Genomic DNA, 18,071 nt, shown 5'->3' on the forward strand with positions numbered 1-18,071 from the left:
ATTAGATTCCAAAAATAATCCAAGTCACAGTGTTCTGCAGGCTGCATGTGTGAGCGTTCTCTCCCAAAGCTGTTTTTCTCCTCCTCCCATCCTTTCTCCCACTCCTGCATTTTCAGCCCCACTGTATGTGGAGGTCACAGGCCTGCATGAGGCCTGTGGGTGTGGAGAGCAGATCAGAGGCAGGACTGGGAGGAACTCTAGGCAGGGAGTGGGGGTGGGGGACTTAGATCCCTCCCAGGCCTCCCACGTGGGCCGCAAAGGGCGAGACCAGACAGCCATATGTGAATAGCCTACATATGTGGCCTCTACTTATGAATGGACCCTACAGAACTGTGGGCCCCATAGTGACCCCTTAGAACTGAGAACATGGACACTATGTTAACAGTGTTTCCAGAATCCAGGTTGTCACTCTGATTCTGTCTGTACCAATTTAGATGAGCTAGAAAGGGAAGGTCCTGATCAGAGACAGAAGTTGTGTGAGCTACAGGGAAATAACTGAGAATCATTGATTCACTCATTGGTCAGCAGACATTGAGTGTCTCCCATGTGCCAGGTCCTCTGCTAGGTGCTGGGGACCCTGTCTCCCACCCAAGCCCCGGATAGGGGGAATCATGTAGGGAAGCTTAGGGAAAATCAGGCTCAGCACTGATGGGATTCCTGATACCTTGTAAGAAAAGGATGACACAGAAATAGTGCCCACTCTAGTGGTTAGAGCCTGGTTAGATATCTAGGTCTCTGTTGCTTACTGGGCAGGAGTTAGGCTTTGGGGCAGGGGGCTAGTGTGTAGTGGGAGACAGTGGGGGGTGGCCCAAGAAGAGAGGTAACATGTCAGCTCTGTCCCAGTAGGGGAAGTGGAGGGAATGTCTTAAGTACTGTTGTTTTTTTTGTTTTTTTTGTTTTTGAAGAACAAAAAGACATTCAGGTACAAATTATTCGGTGGAAAAACAAATTGAATCTCTACAGTAGGGACCTTTATCAAGGCATTTTACTTTGCAGAATGCACCTCCTTCCTTCCTTCCCTTCATCCTCTATCTTACTCCCCTGCACCCCTCTCCTTCCTTTCCCATTTATGACCTTTCTCCTCCATGTGCTTTCACCCCCTCCAGCCTATACTCACCCCACTCTTTTTTGCTTCCATTCTCTCTGAACCTGTTGTTTCTCTTCCCTCTTGCAGTCCTGCTTCCTTCTTTGGGTAGAGCTAAGGGAGGGCTCCATGTGATTCAGGCCTCCTCAGGAGGGGAGAGAGAGAAAAGGCCAGAAGACCCAACAACTGCTTCTAGAAAAAGTGCTGACTTTGCAATCAGAGACCAGGATTTGAATCCCAGCCCAGCCCCTCATGAGCTGAATGGCTCTAAGTGTCCAGTTTATCCTCTGTGAGCAGTTTCTTTATCAGTAAAATGTAGATTTTAATAAATGCCTTAGGATTGGTATGGATTAAAGAAAATGTGTATATAGCATCTAACATGCCCAGAGTCCAGTAGGTGCCCAACAGATGGTGGGTTTGTGGAGGTAGACTCAAGGTGGGCCGCGTACATAGATGGGATCAGAAGTGGAAGAGAGTCACGGGGAGGCCTGCTGCGGCGGGGGAGGGAGGGCAGAGAGCACACCATCATCCACAGCAAGGGTGCTGGAGCAGACAGTGGGCAGCATGCGGCAGCAAAGTATGTAGGGGAGGTAGGTACCTGGTGCCTGGAGAAACCAGGAAGTGGTCTTGAGAAGGAACTAGTCAGATCTACTGCCAGTAGAAGGAAAGGGAGATGGAAGCATGTGACCCAGATGGCAAGATCTTAGACACTGTTGCTGAAGATAAGCCAATTAAACAAGTGCCAGCTATTGTGCTAGGGCAGGCAACTAGCAGATGAGCTCCAGTCAGGCCTTACCACGTTGGAGCAGGGGGCACTGGCCACATAGAGCCCGTCCATCCAGGTACCTGTCACGGCTAGGTAGACAACATAGATGGAAATATGCAGCTGAAGTTGGGGTGCAGGGAGAGGACAGAGCATGAGCGAAGGCATAGCAGCCTCAAAGTACAGGGTGGGTTCTGGGAACAGCCGCTTTCCACAGAGGCTGGAGCTCAGGTTCCCTGGGGAGGAGTGCAGGAGGGTGATGTCCATGCCATGTGCATTACCAAGAGTTACAACAGGGGGTTGGAAATCTAGTCACACCACTTCCTGAGTAACCAGGGGATGCGAGGAAAGCTGGAATCTGGTGAACAGTTCAGACCCTGCCGGGAGCATCTTAAAATGCTAGAATCTTTGAGTCGGAGGGTCCAATCCCTTCCTCAGAGCTTCCCTAGCTGACAAGGAAGCCACAGCCCTGGGAAGCAGCCTAGTTCACCATTACACAGCACCGTTTGTTAGAGAGGCCTCCTGCCACCAGGCCAGAATCTGTCTTCCTGGAGCTTCTACCGTGTGGTCCCACGTCTGCCCGAGGGTCCCCCAGAACTAGTTTCTTCCTTCTCCTGGAGGGTAGCCCTCTCATGACTTGGAGACAGTCCTCATGGACCTTCCCAGTCTTTCCTGCTTCAGATGAACTTCCATCACTTCTCCTGGCCTATTTTCACTTGATGTGGGCTCTAAACTCTTCAACCTGGCATTCCTGGGACCAGTTTTTCAAATATGAAAAGGGATAGGGGGGAGGGGTCCGCAGCTTGATCCCTTGATCCCACTTGATCCCTCTTGATCCCTCTTGATCCCACTTGGCCAAGTGAGAAAAAGATTTCATGTGTGTAGATGGACTTGCTTCTTGTAGTTCAAGGTAGCCAGTCTGAAACTCCAAGGTATTTGCCCATCCAGAGAATTATGTTCTCTTATTCAAATGAAGTGAGGCTCTGTCTCATATGTGATTAGAAGAGGATGTCTTTTCACGTGTATGCGTAGAGAGACTTTTCTAGTATGGAAGTGCTGAGTTGACAGGTTTCTGGTATCCAGAGTTTTGTGTGCCCAGGTCAGGGATATTCATGGGCAAAGCCCCATCCCTGTGTCCCGTGGCTTTCCCTGAGATCATTCCCAAGCAGAGCCAGAGCTCTGTGGCCTGAGAGTCAGAAAACTCATGCAAAGGAACATTAATTCCCTTGGAGGAAACCTGTCTTTATCAGAATCCCAGAAAGGCTCTTCCCCACCCATGTTCCCCAGTCCACGTTCACTAAGAAACCCCACTCTCTTACTCTTCAGCTCACCTCCAACCTCCAGGCTTTCTCAGAGAGCCTTTTCAGGACAAGAAAGGCCCTGCTATGGGGGTGGTTACTGATGTGGTGAGAGAAGATATGCCATTTCTTGGTGCCGAGAAAAAAAGGAATGTTTGGTTTCGTCCGTGCAGATTAAGCAGACTGACTGGTCCTACCTTAGAGTGGTACTTGTCTTGCCCTAGGGAGGTTTCCCCAGGGAGCTTACCCTTGTCATGAGGTGTCAGGGAGAGGTGCAAACTAGAAGGGCCTAGAATGGGGAGTGAGAATGGACTTGGGCATTCAGGCCCCGTCTTCAGGACATCCTCCTCTATGCTTTGCACAGTCCACCTTCTCACGCCTCTGTTTATATCAACCCCCCTCCCACTCTGCCTACTGAAACCTTACCTAAGCGGAAGGTCTACTCAAATACTACTTCATTCATTCTTCCCTCTTGGAAGTGGTCTTTCTCTCCTCTGGGCATCTTCCTATAGCCCTTATCTATCCCCCCTCAAACTGGACTATTCCAACTCATCTTGTATTGTAGATTTACACTCCGAGGTCTCTTTCCCCAAATATATTGCAAATGCCTGGAGGTCAGGCCTGGTGTCTTAGATACCTTAGTGTTCCCCAGAGGCACACAGTCAGTGCCAAATGAAGAGTGGACTGTGCAATAGTCCATACTCGCTAGGCTGCCCGATGGAGCAGAACCGTGAATGCTCTGAGCAGACCCAAGAGCACCACCTACTGCTGAGTGGCTTCAAGGGACACCGCTCCAGGGCTCTCCCTTAAAAACTGGGGTTTTAGCAACTTTCATCTAGCAATGCGCCAAGAGATTGGGAAGCAGGGCCCCCAGTTCTGGTCCTTTTAGACGAATCCAAGTATGAGCAGATGAGGTGGCAGTGGAGTGGAAAGGAAAAGGGCAAACTCTGGAGAACGTGGGACCAGGTGCCCGATTGGATGTTGGAGAGGAAAGGGAGCAGAGGGAACCACGAGGCCTTCACGTCAAGACAGTAGGATTGGGGGGAGGAGGGAGCGGAAAGAAATCCCAAAAACATTTTGGGAGAAGGATGGGTGACTAAATTAAATGTGAGTGTAAATTTCTTTGAAGGCACAGGAGCGTGAGAGGAGTGGTGATCAAGGCTACTAAAAGCATTAGACCATGAGCGGTCTCTATTGCCTTTCTGCCCTGCTCGTAGGGACAACTGGCACTATCTGAACACAGGAATTCTCCACAGTCCTCTGAATGAGATTGTTAAAGAAACAGAGGGTTTTGAGGAGTGACTGGGCTCTTCATTCTCTGAGTTCTTCCTGAGCACCTACCTGCAGGGTGTGCTCTGCCAGGTGGGGTCTGGGAGCAGGAAGTGTGGCCAAGCCTCTCTTCCTGGATATGCCTGAGCCTGGCTCCCATGCCACCCCTCACCTCCCCCGGGCCCCACTGCTGAAGCTGCTGGAAGAGGGTGGAAGGGAAGAGGGGGTGTGTGTGCCAGCTTTCTTCCTCAGCTGGAGCTCAAGCCCACCTAGCACAGCAGCCGCCCCCTTCTGCCAGATAGGGACCCCTGAAGGGAGGGCTACCTCCTCCTTAGCCCGTGTGGAATTTTTTCCCCAGATGTGCAAGTGATTGGCACAGACGATTTTAGGATGCGTGGGAGGACTGGATGAGAACATCCAGCAGACGCTCCATTTTTGCAGTAACAATAATAGTTACCATTTACTGAGTGCATCCTGTATGCCAGGAACAAGCATTAGCTCATCTAAATTAACTTGCCAAGGGCCAGATCTCAGTTTATGCCTAAATTTAGCTTTGGGATAAAGTTGGGCACTATTTTCTCAGCTTGGATTAAATAGAGTTTGACCTCTTCAATTCTACATTTTGGGAAGTAAGTGAAGCACATTTTCTCACTCCATTGCTGAGAATATTTTATCAGCATCTGTGGTTCAGATGGAAGGAATTTGGCCACTCGGAGTCAATATCCCAGGGCTGCCTGGGCTGACTCCTGGCTTGGTTGGTTCTGTTTCTCATCTGCTTGACTTGCTGGCCCCTGGATGACCATTTCTTCCCCACAGGGAGGGTACTATGCATATTGCCAGTGCTGCAGGGAATTTGGTTCATCCAGGCGAACAGACTAGAAATGAAACATAGAGAAAACCCCTTATTAAAGTCTGAAAACATTTATGTTAACAGTGGACTTGGTAAGACTTTTCATTCCCTCACTTAGCATGAGGAAGGCAAGCGGGAGCCCAGTGGCCTTTTAAAGCCTAACAGCAGTCTGATTCTCCAGGCAAAGCTGAGCTATGGCTCATTCTCAAGGGCAGTGTGTGATTTGAGCTTGAAGTTTTGCAGCCTGGGTTTCTCTAATCAGAAAGCCACTACTTTTTGTGACTGCCAGCTTATCCTGTCTAAACCCAGGGGAAGTAGAAAGGGATTAGCGTGCATTCAGCATCTATTATGGGTTTGCGCTGTGCTGGGCACTTTTCGTATGTTCTTTATTTCCTCCTTCATATTTATCTTCTTTGACCCAGACACTGAAAGGTTTATAAGAACAAGGAGTGTAGGGGGGAAAGAAAGAAGGGGTGGGCACAGAGAACCCACACTTGGTGAGAAATCTGTAGTGTGCTAGTTGATTTTGTTCTGTGTGATCAGGGCTGGCTCAGACTCCTCTTTGCAATGAGGTAAATCACTGTCTATCTGGGGACCTCAGTGTAGACACCCAGTCAGGGCTAAAAACAAATCTGACCTTATTACTGCCCTTTAGTGGTTCTCCACTGCAAACTAAACAAAGAGCAGTTCCTCTAGCCTTTCAACCGTTGCGCCTTTGTGACCTGGCCCCTCCCTTCTCCTTTATCATCCTTTCTCCGTACCTCTCACTTCTCACTTCCTGCCCTAGAGCTTGGTGTACCTCCTCTCTAACACATGTTTGAAGCCTCCAGGCCTTTGCTCAAGTTATGTCCTCTCATAAGATGCTCTTCCCATCTACATCTTCACCTGACCAAATCCTATTATCTTTCAAGTGTCGTTGAGCTGTTGCCACCTTCTGGAAGCCATTCATGCTTTTCCCACCTCTACCTCTGCCAAGTGGGATCAAGTGCTCCTCTGTGGTCAGCCCACGGTAGACACTTTTCATAGTGCTTTTCACCCTTAAAATTGACAGAATATTGATTACATTTGTCTTCCTCACTAGACTCTGACTTGATCTTTTATCATTAGTCTCTCATCCAATGTCTGGAATACAGTGGGTACTCACTAAGTGAATAAAATATTGTACTAAGCATCATGAGCATGTGACTATATCCTGATGGCTACAAGAAATGGAAAACTGGACTCCGTTTCCGTGTTCCGTCTTTTAATTCATTTTTGTCCCTTTCCCTCCTATTCTCTTTAAGATGTTAATCATGATTATCTTAAAAGTGATACCTGCTAATTCATAGCCTGGTCATCTCTGGGTCTGTTTATATTGACTCTAATTTTTGGTTATCAACCACTTTTCTCTGCATCTTCATATGGCTGGTAATTTGTATACTGGAAATTGCAGATGATGCATTGTAGAGACTCCAGATTAGGTTACCTTCTTCTAAACTTTGAGTTTTGTTCTGGAATGCAGTTAAATCACTAGCAGATCTTGCTCCTATTGAGCCCTGTTTTAGGCTTTGCTATGACAGATCTACTTCCATCTTTTAATTAATCCTAGGGTATAGCCCTTACTCTTAGGATGTGGTTCTTACTCCTATATCCTGGTCTTTCTGGGGACCCAATTCAGTGCCCAGAGTGTTCACCAAAGTCTCTTTGAACTGTTTGTATTAGAGCTCCCAGCATTTCCCCAGCACGGTGTAACCTAAAATTTCTGTTCAGCTCTCAGTATCCTCTGCTTTCCATAACCATTCTCTGCTAGACTTTCTGCAGTCTTGCCTTGCATGTGCACAGCTTAGGATTTTTGCCGAAGACCTGAAGGAAATTTTAATGAAGAATTTTAGGGCTCCTTCTCTTAGCTCCCTCCTCCCTAATTTCCTATCACTGAAATTCCAACCACCTTCCCAGCCCTGAACTCTAAACTCTGTTTGTTTTTGTTTGTTTTTATACCCATCAAGACTGCTGCTGCCTGCTCAGCTCCTATTTCTCTGCTCCACAGAAGGCTTACATTGTGTGCTTCTCTTCCTTCACGGATGATTGGTCTATGTTGGTTATTGATCTGTGCTTTCAAATAGTTTATAGATGGTAGGGTTAAGTCTGATACCAGCTACCCTACTGTGGATAGGCCATAGGTCTTCACATGAACCATTTAAATAAAAATGCAGGTGCATCGGAATCAGCTAGAGAGCTCCTACTAAATCAGAATCTTAAGAGTAAAGTGTGTGAAGCTATATTTTTTACAAAAACATTTCAGATAGTTCTGAATTAAGGCTAGGTTTGTGAACTCCCGTGGTAGGCACTGGAGCAGTGAGTTTGGAGAAAAAAGAAATCAGTATGGTCTCAGTGGGTCAAAGAAGGCATTATGAGGAGATGACACTTTAATTGCATTTCAAAAGATGGGAATAATTTGGACATTTGGATGTGGAACATGTCATAGGGGGAAAGATGTGAGCACAAATATGGGGGTGGCAGTGAGCACGGGATGATGTATTTGCATGGCAGTGAATAGCATATGGCTGGAAAGCATGCTTGGTGTAGGACTGTCGTATGAAATAATAGGGAAAGGCAGATTTGGACCAGTCGAGGAAGGAGGGAGTGCCTTGAATGTCAGAACAAGAAGACTGGATTTTGTTTGCATTGTAGATGACAGCAGCAATAAGTGTGTGTATGTGTGTGTGTGTGTGTGTGTGTGTGTGTGTGTGTGCATGCGTGTTTTGACTGGGGGAATGACATGGTGAAAGCAGTATATTAATTAAAGCAGTGAACCCGGTGAGGGCAGATAGCTTTGTATAAGGGAGAAACTGGAGTCCAGGGAGACCAGTATGGAAGTGATTGCAGCAATATAGACAGGAGAGGCTGGGGGGTGAGTAGCAGCAGGAATGGAAAATAAAGGGCGTATTTCAGAGTTATTTGAGGGGAAGAAAGAACGAATAGGATCTGGGGAATGGGGTAAAGATGTGGGAAGTCAGAAGAAAGTAAGTTTCCAGAGAAAAGGCACAGTAGTGGGAGATGCTGTAGAAAGAACATCAAGGGGATATTCAAATTGAGTTGAGTCACTAGGAATAGTCCGAAATTTAAGTGTGTATTTGGGAGATGATTTGATAGTGGTTTAAAAGCATGCACTGTGGAGTCATGCAGACCTAGATTTGGGTCTTCAGTATGCCATTTGAGTTTTCATTGTGTGATGCTGGCCAAGTCGTTTATCTGTTTCCATAACTACAAAAAGATGGTGATGATGGCATCCACTAACCCCCAGGGCTGAGGATTGAGACGATGCTATCAAGCTCGTTGTGCAGAGCACAGCACACACTTGGTGTTGTCAGTTATCTGGAAAGTCATGCTTAGAGGGAACCCTGGAGCAGAGGCCGAAATTGTATGGGAATTAGGTTCAGATGGATGCTGGATTCTAAATTCATCCCCATCACTTATAAGCTGTGGGATCTTTGGCAATTTGCTTCAACTCTTCATACTGACTTTTCAGCATGTTTAAGATGGATTGAACAATACTTTCTTTGTAGCATTATCGTAAGGACTACATGAGGTCACCCACTCAAGGACTTGGTGCAGTACCTGCAGTACGGCTTGGCATGTGAAAAGGGGAACACTACCCGTGTTATTGAAGTTGTGAGCGTGTATGGATTTTCAGGTAGGCAGAGCCTGGTGCATAAAAGGCCGAGGGCTGAGGGTCAAGTTGTGAGACTGTCACAGTAAGGGTGTGAGGCACATGAAAGGAGGTCTTGAAGGGGCAGCGAATGGAGGGGGAGGCAAGTTTGGATAGATCAGCATAGGATTGGACAACTGGTCAACTTTCAAAGCAAGAGTGTTTCTATTGCTTTTGTTGCGCGGAGATGAGGTGTCGGGGAAGAGTGCAAGTGTGGACATGCTGGCACTCCAGGGAGAATGCTGTGGGGGCTGGAGGTGTGTGAAAGCAGGAGGGGGAAGCTTTGAGGCATGTCTGCAGCCCTGTGGCCTGCCCCTGAAAATGACCTAGCGCAGGGGCCAGAGGAAGGGAGTTTGAGAAAGGTTCATGTTGGATTGTGACGAGAGACCAAAGGGAAGGCATGGCAGAATGAAGAACTCAGAAAGACAGAGATGGTTGGTTTTCCCTGTGGGTGCAGACTTAAGGAAGTAGTACAGGTAGTGCCTATTACAAGGAGTTAGGGAGGAAGTGGGTGGAGGGAAAACAAAGGCAGCAGGGGCAGAACGTACTTCTAGAAATCTAATGGTGACAGGAGAGATAGCTGGAGTGAAGCTCTGAGCACATTGGAAGGCGGAGCAACAGGGTTAGGAGCTTCAGCACTGGAACTCAGCCTCCTGGGTTTGAATCTCAGCTCTGCCACTAATTAACTGTGTGGCTTTGGCAAAACTAATTAACCTCTCTGTGCCCAGCCTGTAAAATGGAAATGATAATATTGGGGGTTAATATCTGGGAGATAATTACGATTTTAAGAGGACTGAATGTGTTAGCATAGTGCTTCGCACATAGTGAGCATTCAGCAAATGTCAGTGGCTATTACTGTTGTTACCAGTATCGTTGCTCTGTCACTGAGAGAAGTTGAGAACGAGAATGGAAGATGGAGAAAGGCAAGACAAGAGGAGGTGCAATACTGTTGTTCATATAGTCTGGCTCTGAAAACAGAGGCAACACCTACAGGAAGTCTCCTTAGACTCGACCACATACTCTGATTGCAGGACCACCTCTGTGGGCGACATTTTGCACTCATCTACTCAGGACGATACCATACGGGAGCCATGGCTTACCAACAGGACAGTTTTGGCAGCAGTCGGGCTCAGGTGTCAGGAGACAGGAGCCACAGTGGGCAGCTGCAGAAGCTGATCTGCCTTATAAACTCCATGCCCCACGGGAGCCAATATCTCTTGTAACAACTTCATTGGCACAGCTTCCAGGGCCCCTGCAATGGACGTGCCAGTTACAGGAGTCATCAAACTCAGGGAAGCCCAAGGGATGGGGTCCCCATCAGGTGTTCATAGTTCATCCATCGTCCTTCCAGGCCAGACAGAGTTTACCAGTCACGGTGGGTGTTCTTACCATAGGCAACATGATTTAGTAACATGTTGTCACACACAGTCTTTCCCTGTTTCCAGGGAAACAGAATGGGGATATTAAATGAAGGTCAGATTATCATGCAGAAGGGCAAAGAGTTTTTGTTCACTCCTTGCTCACAGTGGGATATGTGTCTGTTTTATAGAGAAACTGGGACTCTTCTAGATGTGAGCAACATGTTAGAATGCTAGATCTGAGATTTGGGAATTAGGGAATTTAGAGTATGGAAAGTTTAAGCAATGTGCTAGGGGACTGATAGCATGTCTGCAGGTTAGAGACAGAGCCTGGTCAGTGAAATCGTTTGGCATCCTGGCTGATTCAGTGATAAGGTCTCCCAGGTAACCAGGCTGAGCCAACTTCCCTAGAGCAGCTAGATTTATGGTGAAGGATAAAAATTGCTTGTCTTCTATACAACATATAAAAGAATACCAGTCGACATGCTGGAAGCCTACAGGAAAACAGCAGAGCCCAGAGCACCTCCTCTCCCTCAGTAGGTATTTATTGACACCTACAGTCTATTGGGCACAAGTCCTAACTGCCTGCCCTTTACCGGCATAAAGGTGGTTTCTCAGAACCCAGAATGCCCATGACCCGCAAGCCTTGCAGATACAGATGAGGTAAGGTGTCAGACTCTCTCCAGGGAGGAATTCTAGGAACCTAGAAACCAGGTGCATCCTTTTTTTTTCCTCCTTTTTTTCCTTTAGCAGGAGAGCTTGCAATCCTAGGAGAGCAGATCATTGCAAACCAGGGCTGAAGGGTCTTAAGGGTCCTGGGGTCTGTGTGTTGCCCTGTTTGCACGAGAATTTATGCCCTAGCATCAGTTAGAGTTCATGTGATTGCAGAACGGTAAGGTGAAGAAATTAGTCTTCGGTTCCCTCGCACCTCTCATTCCCCCTCCCTTTCTACCTCTCTTGACCAGGACTCCTCTGCCACCTCAGTTTGGATCTCACCCCTGGGTCATGCTCACAAAGGGCCTTGCTTTCTCACTGAGCTGTTTCTGTATCCACAATAAACTAATTCCAGGGGCGGGGCTGCAGGAATAATGCATTTTAATAGGAGTCTCTCCTGAGTGAAAAACCTTGAAGAGCCAAAGAGACTGAGTCTAATAGTGAAGAGTTGGGGAAGGGAGAGAGGATGGGCAAGGGAGGGTCTGGAAGCAAGGCAGGAGAGAGTGAGGTCCTGGTCAGGCCACACTGGTAGGTCAGGAGGGCACTGGTGCCCTCAAGCATAACTCTGAGAGGGTGTCCTGTGTGGGCAAGGGCACCCCCAGCACCCCTCTGTGTAGGTGACGGTGGAGGAGGTGGGAGGATGCACAGGTGTCGGGCCGTGTCTGTGCAGGGCCTTGTGGTCACTGTGGGGATGCATCTTGGGGAGGGTGGGCTGAGGATGTGTTTGTATATGAGGTGCAGGTGTGATTCCTATTAGCCTGCAGTGATTTTGCAGTAAGGTAAACTTACTGCATTTTTAAATCCACACCTTTCATCTGTTTTGCGCTCTAAATGAAAACATTAGGGAAATATATATATTAGAATATGTTCACTATATGGATTTTGAAATCTACCAGGTGAGTAACAAAGCATGAAACCATTATTTTATTTGAATCGCACTATTACCCTATGGTCCAAATAGTGTAAATTGTTATCCTATTTTGCAGATAAGGAAATGGAAGCTCAACCCAGTCATCTACCTTGTCAAAGTTTGAACAGCTGAGTCTGTACTAGAACCCAAGATTTGGAGGCTCTGTTCTTTGTACTCGAACACACATAAAAGCTTGTTGTTGAATTGACCACACACCACATGTCTCAGATGTAGCAAGGTTCACCAGCAAGGAGTTGTTAGCACTGTTTACAGCATAAGCTTTTATGGCTGGGTCGAGTGTACAAGCAGGGTCAAGGAGACACAGGTGACATTGGAATGTGCATATTTAGGCAAAGAAAATCCAATGGTTGCCTTCTATCCTCTTAATCAACTTACCAGGGCTGAGTATGAGCAACTTTAAAGCCAATATAATCTATAATTGCAGACAGTGTAAAACACTAACAGTAAGTGGTAAGGTGGTTTGAAAGTTAAACTCTAAATCAGATGCCATTGCTAAATTTGGCAAATGAAGGAAAATGAGCCCAAGATCCTTATTTAATTTCTTTGCTCTATGAAATAGTTTATGCTTCATTAAAAACAGAATAGAACAATAATAACCTTTTAGCCATCCCTATCTTTGTAAGAAAAGGGGAAAAAAGTTTCTGTTTATTTTCCTAATTTGCATTTAAATAGATTCTTTTTATCATTTATTATGTATTAAGAACCAGATTTTTATATTTTCACTGAGTTTTAGCCAGCATTAAAAAAAATTACTTAGTTTAGTTAAAAGCAAAACATGAAAAAGAAAAAAAAAAAAAACCAAGTAGCTTACATATAACATCTATCTTCTTAATGAGACAAAACTATGTTAGTTTCTGAACAAAGAGATAAAATTTCATTATTTGGACATGAACTTTCCTCATGGAGGAATTTTGTTGTTATATTACATTTTGTTGAACCTACCATTTTAGCCTCTCAAAAAAGAAAAATAAAAAAAGACAGATGAAAATGTTTGAAACTACTGTGGAGATATTTCCTTTAGTTTTACTGTGTTTTTCTTTAGATCTTTGGGTCAGTCTAGTTCAAGTGTCTTCCGAAGAGCCCAATTCAAAGAGATCAAATCATAAAATGACCTGGCTGGAAGGGAGCTTAGAAAGGGCCAGCTGGTCTAGGGATTAGCAACCCCAGAGCCTGTGGCCAACTCACTCATGCATTCATTTCACTTGAGAAGTATTTATCGAGAGTAGTGGAGCTGTTTGAATCAGGTGTCCCCACGCCCTGGTGGGGCAGGGGTGAGGGGAGAGGAGCAGGCTGGGTATTGGGGAATGAACGGCCCTATGTGAAGGATAGCACATTACCTCATCTGGAGCCTCATAGGCCCTGATGGCTGCCTTTTAGGGGGTAACTGCCCTGGGGAGCCCAGGCATAAGAGGTCCTATAGCTGTGTGCAGGAAGCAGGGCAGTGTCCCAAGAGCCTGGCTCAAGGGGCACTCAGTGAATGTGCATTGGGTGGAGTGAATGAATTCTAGACCCTGGGCTTCACTTCTTTGAGCCTGTTTCCCATCTATAAAATAGTCCTGATGGATGCAATGAAGTGTTTGAATGGACATGTTAGGTAGAAGCTACATATGAGCAGTGGAAGGACCGCCATCCCTTGACCTGAAAGATTTCAGAGTCCTTAAGTGGGGAGTAATAGAGTAGATAATTAGTTAGACCAGAGCTGGAGGCAAGGACAATGATAAATAGGTTACGCATTAGAAGCCTGGGGGCACAACATCCTGACCTTGTGGCTTCCAAGACCTTGGGACTGACAGATCAAGAGCCTCGAGTGTAGCACATGCTCTCCTCTTCCACCTCTGCCCCAGGGAAACCCCAGCCCCGCCCCGTGGAGAAAGACTGCCATGAAGGTTCTGGTACTAACCTTATCAGGGTCAAAAACTCCTCCTCCCAGCCTGTGAGAGAAGTCCCCCAAATGACTGGAAACAGCCTCCATTAGAGATCACCCCACTGTACATCACCACTCCTCCCAGCCCAGAAAGACCCACTAAATATCCAATCCCAAAACAACCTAGGGGCCAGTTCCACCTCACAGAACCTTGCCTGCTCTCCCCTTGAGAGTGTACTGTTGCTTTAATAAAACAGTTTTCTGCTTTCACTTTGGGCACCGGTCTCTAATTCTTTATTGCGTTAGTGCCAAGAGCCGAGACAATGCTTTTTGCACTGACAGACATCTTGAACTCTTAACACACCAGACAAATGTCAGGGCTGAGACTAAGAAATTGCCTCTCTCTGGCTATCAAATAATGCCAGTTTTCTCACTGTCATTCTTTTCTTCAAAGGTTAGAAATGTAAGTGGCAGTAATGAATATACATACCTTCTGATCCAGGAGACTCGTTAAAACTATTTTATTCTGAATGAAAAAAAATATATTTCGTATGTTTCCATATTGTGCTTGAATCTGAAAAGCAGGAGCGGGCGCCTGGGTGGCTCAGATGGTTAAGCGTCTGCCTTCAGCTCAGGTCATGTTCCCAGGGTCCTGGGATCAAGTCCCGCATCGGGCTCCTTGCTCAGCAGGGAGTCTGCTTCTCCCTCTCCCTCTGCCTCTCCCCCTGCTTGTTCTCTCTCTGTCTCTCTCGCAAATGAATAAATAAAATCTTTTAAAAAAAATAAAAAAATAAAAATAAAAAGCAGGAGCTTACCTCCTTTCTGGGAACCACTTATCCCTTGCAAATGAGGAGAAACCCAGAACTGAGACTTGCCCATAGTCTCATAGGGAGTTAGTGACAGAACCAAGCCTGAAACCAGCCTAGACCTCATCCTGCTCGGTGCACACATGCCCCTGAGTGCATACACACAGGCACATGTGCATATATGTACACGCATTCTCTCCACCACCAGAGGCCCTGAATGCAACAGAAATGACCATGACCGTTGCAGAAGTCCAGGCTCGCAAGGGTGCGAGTCATATACCATTAGGCAGTAGACTCAGGCCCAGAGAAGACTTGAGACTGTCTCTTGGAGAGACTGCCCTGGAGAGACTCTAGATTCTGATGTCACGTGGGACCATCTGATCCCCAGAGTAGGTCTTTTTCTTTCTTCCTGAGATATGTGTCACCTCTTTGGAGCACTGCCTCCAGCACAGAATCCCTGGCCCGAGAGCTGCTGGGATGGTCCGTGGTGGAGGCAGAATCCGGCTGAGTGGCCTGGGCACTGACGTCGCGCGAGAAGCTCATTCAGAAAGGTGCACCGTTCCTCCAGTGCTCCCTCCTCCTGCCTGTCCTTTAGCTCCCTTCTCGCACTTTCCACCCTAACTGGCCCCCAGCCAGCAATCCCTGCTCTGTAGCCCGGACCTGGCACCTGGCAATCTCATCATTCTGGGGCTAGCACGGAACTCCACTGCTAATTTGCATACCTAGACCGTCAAGGAACAGAAAATACAGGGAAGGTCACTTCTCGGCCACTGGGATGTCCAAGAAAGTATATGGAGTGAGTGCTTTTCATCACAAGTTCCATGGACTTCAGGCATTTCAGATTTTCATTAACTTTATTGATTCTTTTGTCAATAAAGAAAAGAGATGAGAAATTATTTTAAAATGGGGTTGAGAGGCAGAATTTTAAAGATCAAAAATTACAGAATAAGATTCCTCTACACTCCTGGGGCACTTGTCTTCTTTTTTTCCTTGTCCTTAAATATAATGGGGCGGGGGAGTCCCTGTGGGACTGACTGCAGCTGCCTGATCCAGGATCGTGCACACAGCAATGTCCACCCAGCCTCTGCAGGAGCCCCCAGCTGGAAACATCCTCGGATACTCGAAAGTGAAAAGTGATACTTTCATCCTTTCTTTATTATCCAGATAGGTAGCTGGGTGTGATGTGGGTAAGGCAAAAGGGAGAAGCACCTCCAAATCATGCATGTTTGCCTTCAGAAAGTGATGGGTTTATACTTACGTTTAAGTTGTCACAGCCTCGATGTCTCTCTCCTGACCTCCTGACACGCAAGTCTCACTGCCCACAGCGCACCTCTGCTTGAAACTCTTGCAAGCCTCTCAAACTGGGCACATCTAAAACAGAACTCGCTATCCAGGACTCCCATCCCAGCTTCTTATCCTCCTCTTTAGGTAGCAACTGTGGTGGCAACTTTCCTACGAGGACCCAAGGTGCCGTGCCAGACACCTGGCTGTTCCTTAGCTCTTCCTTACCCTCCCTCCCCCAAACAATTGTGAGTCTTCATCCCTTTCCTGGGAGCTCTCAAGCCTGACTGCTTTGCAGACTCCCCTGCCACGCCCCTAAGTCAGGCTTCCAGTTTCCCAGCCCACCCCTCACCAGGATTACTGCGACAGCCTCCTAACCCTTCTCTCTGCCCCTCCTGTGCACATCCCACACTGCGATCAAAGCTCCCATCACACTTCACTGCTTGGCTTAAAACCTTCCACGCTGCTTGCTGCCCACAGAATATGGTCCAGTTTTCCCAAAGGCTATCTCCGGGGCTCTCCGTGGTCAGCTGTCCCGGCTACCTCTCCAGCCCTATCTTCTCCTCATGTCAGACTTCAGAGGCACAGCTGGGATGCTTTCAGAGCCCTCCACACACTGGGCTGCCCCAAGTTCTGCTTCTTTGGTCTCCCCATTGCCTGGAGCTCACATCCCTCTCATTTCATCTACCTCGATAATTCCGGCTTCAGCTGGGCTCAGCTCAGGTGACACCTCCTCTGGGAAGCCTTCTCTGTTCTTCCTTGTCCCCACTCCATTAAGGGTGGGTGCTAGCTTGGTAGAACATATGGGACTTAGTATCTTGATAGATTTTTTTTTCAAGCCGTGATTTCTTTCAAGGCCTTTGCCATGCTGTACTAACATTATATCTGAATCCTTGTCTGCTTTCCACATTGGTCTTTAAACCACTTAAACTCAAGAACCATTTAGTCACTTTTGCTTTTCTGTTGCCTTGGACAGTGCCTGACACATAGCAAGTGTCCTGCAAATGTTGGTTGACCATAAGTGAAAAAGTAAAGTCACTTTGCTGTTCGAAGGGAAATAATAAATGAATCTGGGGTTCTGCCTCCAGGAAGGCTGGAGCTTCTCAGCCTGCACCTGTGCTTCACTCCTCCATGCTCTACTCTGTAGCTGAGCCCGTCCCCAGTTCAAGTAGAGCAGTCCTCTTTTCCAAAGGCTTTACACCTTTCCTGGCTATATCACTTAACTGTACTTGAATGATAAAGAGGATTTCTTGGCTCAGGTACTAAGGAAGTCCAGGGACAAGGCAGAGATCAGGCAAAGCTCAATCAGGGATCTACCTATTTCCTGCCATTCTTTTGGCTACACCCTTTCTCTGCTCATGGGCTTCACCCTTAAGCTGCCAACAGAATGGCTACAACAATTTGAGGCTCAGGGTCACAATGATAGTATCAGAGGGAGAGAAATTATATCCAAAGAAGTAGGGTTCTGTTTTCCCAGAAGCTTCCAGGCAGGCATTCCCCCCCATGTTTTATCGTACTGAATCAGATAGCATTCCTATTTCTGAGAGAATTCCATTGGCTGGGAAATGTCCTACACTGATTAGCTTAGATCTGGTGTCCTGAGGATGGATAACCCTTAGAGTGATCCCTCCCTTGGAACTGGGGTTCTGGTCAGCAACCTTTAACGTGTGTGGGCTGCCTGGGAAAGAGGTAGAAGCCTAAACAAACAAACAAACAAAACAAAACAAAAAAAACAAGGTACAGAGCTAAGGGGAGGAAAATAGCTCAGTGCCCATTGTGCCAGTCAGAACTCAGCCATCCTTAAAATCCTCCTCTTCTGGCTCCTGATGGATTATAGCAGAAACCCTGGAATTGGGAGACGACGGAGTTATAAGAAAAGGTGGCTTAGTCTAGAGTCGGTTCAACAATGTGTGTGGCTGGGCGATGTGATATGGGACAGGGCATGTTAGGGTGCCCTGTTGCTTCCAACAAGGATTTCTTTCTTCTTCTAGTGCAGTAGGGAATGGATTCAGCCTCCAGGTTGTGTCCTCAGCACTTGTCCCTAAAGCAAACATGGGGCCTTTTTGAGGCTTTCTAAATGTTTTTATAAAGGGGAAGTAGTTAGGGATAATAAAAACAGCTGCTTCTGCCATCGCAGTGATTCTCTTACTCATTTTCTCTTTCTC

General features: G+C 46.9%; 1 protein-coding gene across 10 annotated transcripts in view; it reads left to right on the forward strand.

Annotated features, from left to right (window-relative positions):
- The window catches only part of KALRN (kalirin RhoGEF kinase), a 694,375-nt gene that overhangs the window by 232,688 nt on the left and 443,616 nt on the right, over positions 1-18,071 (forward strand). The window lies entirely within an intron of this gene.

Source organism: Eumetopias jubatus, unplaced genomic scaffold, assembly GCF_037043125.1.
Source record: "Eumetopias jubatus isolate StellerSeaLion01/CBP00866 unplaced genomic scaffold, mEumJub1_p1.0 scaffold_1, whole genome shotgun sequence".
NCBI lineage: Eukaryota > Metazoa > Chordata > Mammalia > Carnivora > Otariidae > Eumetopias > Eumetopias jubatus.